The sequence below is a fragment of the Malania oleifera genome, chromosome 9 (assembly GCF_029873635.1).
Source record: "Malania oleifera isolate guangnan ecotype guangnan chromosome 9, ASM2987363v1, whole genome shotgun sequence".
Lineage (NCBI taxonomy): Eukaryota > Viridiplantae > Streptophyta > Magnoliopsida > Santalales > Ximeniaceae > Malania > Malania oleifera.
In genome coordinates this window covers 9,923,014-9,927,547 of record NC_080425.1, presented here as the reverse complement: position 1 = coordinate 9,927,547, position 4,534 = coordinate 9,923,014, and positions in this window count along the sequence as shown.

Sequence of the window (4,534 nt, the reverse complement as noted above, 5' to 3'; positions counted from 1 at the left end):
GTAACAGAATTGTGAGCGAGTTTTGTACTGTGGGTTGTAGGTTTTGGAACTCGGTTCGCGATGTAGAGGCCTTGGAGTTCAAGATTTGTCATTCAAGAAAAGGTAAGGGGATTTAGTTTATATCGGTTATTTTTGGAATCAGACTCAGTAGAACTATGGTTCATGATCTTGTGTGTGTTTTGGTTACTCATTTGGGGAAATCTAACAGGTAAAACTCTAGGCTTTTCATGTAACAATTTTTGGAAAAAGGGGGTACTCTGCTGCAATCCCTAGTTTTGTTGGAAAACCTTTGGTATACTGTGTTATGTATTGTGTTAGGGATGGTAGTGCCTTGACTTTATTAAACTGTATAAGCTTGGAAAATCATGATTTATAGATTACCAAATGGGTGTGGTTTGTTTGGTTATATGAGCATGCATGGTTGTGTTTTGATGAAATGCAATAGGAACTGGGTTCCAAGTTATTCCAAGTACTGAAATAGTGTTTGGCTCTATATCCGAGGGCGTGAGCCTTACCGGCTGATTACCGAAGGGTGTGGATCCACCAGTTTGTACCGGTACGAAGCCATGGGAGCCTAGGGTTTGCCATGTGCCGGGGAAGCCGTGTTTCGCGAGTAGGCTACGGGCCAACGTCGAATATTGCGGGCCGGCTTCGGGCCAAAGGGTGTGACGACACCTGGTTACTTGATCATGTGTGTGTGCGTGCGTGTATGCACTGTTTTGTGAAAGTACTGGAAATTGCATTTAACTGTGTATGTTTTGTTGTCATAATAACACTCAAATGCCACACACTGATATAAACTGTATTTGCCTTACTGAGAGGTTTCTCACCCTTGCTGTACGTACATATTTTTCAGGTCTTTTGGGTAAACGGAACTAGCATCCTAGTGTGGGAGCGTAGTGGTTGGTGTACTGCGAGAAGTACCTGGGTAAGCCCTAGGCCTATGCTGGGTGGTGTTTGGGGAGTTTTAATTGCCACTCGAGTTGTGTTGTATTTTGTGGAGTTAGACTCCTTTGTATAGACTCTGGTATGGTACTGTATATGTATACAAAGACTTATCTTTCGTTGTGTTTCCATGGTATATATGAATGTGTATAGGGTGCCTGGGAACCCTATGGGGTTGGACCCTCATTCATTGTACTGTATCTTGATTTTGTATGATACGGGGACAGGTTAGGTTACTTTTTCACCCTCGGGTCCAATTGTTGGGTTCGGGGCGTGACAACTTGGTATCAGAGCTAACCAGGTTGTTAGGTATTGCAGACTTGATTAGGCATAGCTGTGTGTACATACCATAGCATAGAAGTTTGGATGTGGATAAAGTTGGTTAAGGGATGTTTTGTTGCTAAACCAGGACTCGTCGGCGGTGTTATGTGTTTTTCCTAGAATGACGATTTTAGTAAAATCATGGCAAACCATTGATGACTTTCGTGTCAGTGTGATAGGACAGACCTGGACCTGACAGGTGGTAGTTAACATGATTAGTATTAGATAATTGTGTTAATTGTACATGTTGTAGGAGTCTTTATAGAACTCTATTGTGTTTTCAGAATGGAGCCCAAGGATAATGACCTGGGAAGTGGCTCCGAGGAGACGGCGAGTGATGAGTCTCCTATTGTGCCTTTAGGACTGACGAGATAGGTCCTACAGGAGATCGGGCGGAGTGTCAGGAGACGCGAACGTTCTCCTACGTCTGTGGGATGCACCATTGAGAGGTTCACATGCATGCATCCTCCGACGTTCTCAGGGGGACATGACCTGACGATAGTAGAGGACTGGTTCGAGAAGATTGAGAGGATTTTGGAGGTCCTACACTGCACAGACAGGCAGAGAGTTCTTTATGCTACCTTCCAGTTTTCTAGGGAGGCAGGGCGATGGTGGACTGCCATTAGTCTGCTGGAGAAGCAGAGGGCTGGTCCTTTGGAGATGTTTTGGAGTTGTTTCAAGGAAGTGTTCTTTGATAGATACTTCCCGGCTTTTGTACGTGACGCTAAGGTGGATGAATTTTTTGTTCTAACTCAAGGGAGTATGTCAGTGCTGGGCTATGCTGTTCGGTATATAAGGCTATCCCGATTTGAGCCATGCTTGATCTTGAACGAGTACGAAAAGACTCGGAGATTTGAGAAGGGCCTGAGGAAGGACATCCGAAGATTAGTGGGTATGCTTCATATCCTTGAGTTCTCGATTTTGGTGGATAAAGCCACTTTGAGACTGGTATTCGCGAAGACGAGGTGGATTAGGAGCCTAAGAAGAGGCCAGTACCTTCTGATTCTTAGTCTGGATCTCGTCAGGGATCGTGGAAGTAGAGGTATAGGGGCTCGGGTTATCGACAGAATACCGAGCATCGGGGTTCTTAGATGATCCAGGTGGGTGATCGTTGTACCGAGTGCCGTAGATGGCATAGTGGTGAGTGCCAACCATTTGGGGGTAATTGCAACAACTGTGGCCAGTCAAGTCACATGGCTTAAGATTGTCACGCATTGAAGAGGGGTACGCCTTCTTCGAGTCAGAATCAGGGAAGTAACCAGGTATCCTGAGGAACCCACTAGACGAACACAACTTTAGCGAGGGCATACTCGCTTACTCCAGCGGATGCTGAGCATGCGAGAAATATGGTGACAGGTACTATGATGTTGCTTTTCAATAATTTGATTTGGGTGTGACCCACTCCTTTATATCAGCTAATTTTGTGAAACTGTGAGGGTTGGAGACCAAAGTCATGGAAGAGGGATTGTGTGTGGTTATACCATCTGGGAGTATATCATTCTATAGAAGGATATTGGAAGACTGCCCAATGGTAATTCAGGGGAAGTTGCTACTACCAAACCTTGTAGAATACGACATGTTGGGGTTTGATGTTATATTGGGAATGGATTGGTTATTCTCCAATTATGCTGTGATCGACTATTGTAGGAAGGTGGCAGTGTTTAGACCTCCTGGGGAGTAGGAGTACAAGTTTGTGGGATCGTGTGTGCGTTCGACGCCACAGATTCTATCAGCATTGCAGGCGAGGAGGTTACTCTTGGATGGATGTCAGGGGTACCTAGCTCGTGTGAAGGAACCACAGCGGAACGAGTTGAGGCTCGAGGATATTCGAGTAGTCAGCGAATTTCTGGATGTGTTTCGAGATGATTTACCAGGTTTACCTCTAGATCATGAGGTGAAGTTCGTGATAAAATTGCTGCCTAGTAAGACATCGATCTCTAAAGCTCCGTACCGGATGACTCTAGAAGAACTTCGAGAGTTGAAGGAGTAGTTACAGGAATTACTGGACAAGGGCTTTATTCAACCTAGTGTTTCACCCTGGAGAGACCCAGTACTGTTTGTGAAGAAGAAGGACGGTCGATCCGTATGTGCATTGATTACCATGAGATTAATAAGATAACTTTGAAGAATCGCTATCCTTTGCCTCATATAGATGATCTCTTCGACCAGTTGCAGGGTACACAGGTCTTTTCAAAAATTGACCTACGGTTAGGATATCATCAAGTGAGGGTCAGATCTGAGGATGTAGTGAAGACTGCTTTCCGTACTAGATACGACCATTACGTATTTCTAGTCATGCCTTTTGGATTGATGAATGCTCCAGCAGTGTTCATTGATCTTATGAAATAGGGTTTTCCATGAGTACCTAGACCGGTTTGTGGTGGTGTTTATTGACGATATTCTGGTATACTTGAGGAGTGCGGAAGAGCATAAGAATCATCTGAGGTTAGAATTACAGATTCTGTGAGAGAAGAAGTTGTATGCTAAACTGAAGAAGTGTGAATTCTGGTTGAATCAGGTTGCATTCTTAGGCTATGTGGTGTCTGGAGATGGTATTTCAGTTGATCCTAGCAAGATCGAAGCTGTGGTCGACTGGGTGAGGCCGAAGAGTGTGCAAGAGGTTCAAAGTTTTCTAGGACTGGAAGGTTATTGTCATCGGTTCATGGAGGGGTTCTCTAAGTTGTCCGAACCTTTGACTCGTTTGAGCAGGAAATGGGTGAAATTTGAGTGGACCAGAGATTGCGAGCAGTGCTTTCAGGAGTTGAAGCACCAGCTGATTGCTGCTCTGATTTTGACCATTCCTTTGGGGGATGGCAGGTTTGTGATTTATAGCGACGCGTCTTTGAAAGGTCTGAGTTTTGTACTTATGCAATAGGGTAAAGTAATAGCTTATGCTTCTCGACAATTGAAGGATTATGATAAGAATTACCCTACGCATGATCTAGAATTGGCTGCTGTTGTATATGCACTGAAGATCTGGCAACACTATTTATATGGTGTGCAATGCAAGATTTTCACTGATCATAAGAGCCTTAAGTACTTTTTCACGCAGAAGGAACTAAACATGAGGCAGAGACGGTGGCTTGAGTTGATTAAAGATTACGATTGCACTATCAGCTATCACCTAGGAAAAGAGAATGTGGTAGCTGATGCGTTGAGTCGGAAGTCGGATCACGTGGTAGTATCTGCAGTTGTAGCTTAGCATCACATTAGACAGGATCTGGAGAGCTCAGGTATAGAGTTAGTGCGTGGTGATCATCAGGCTTTC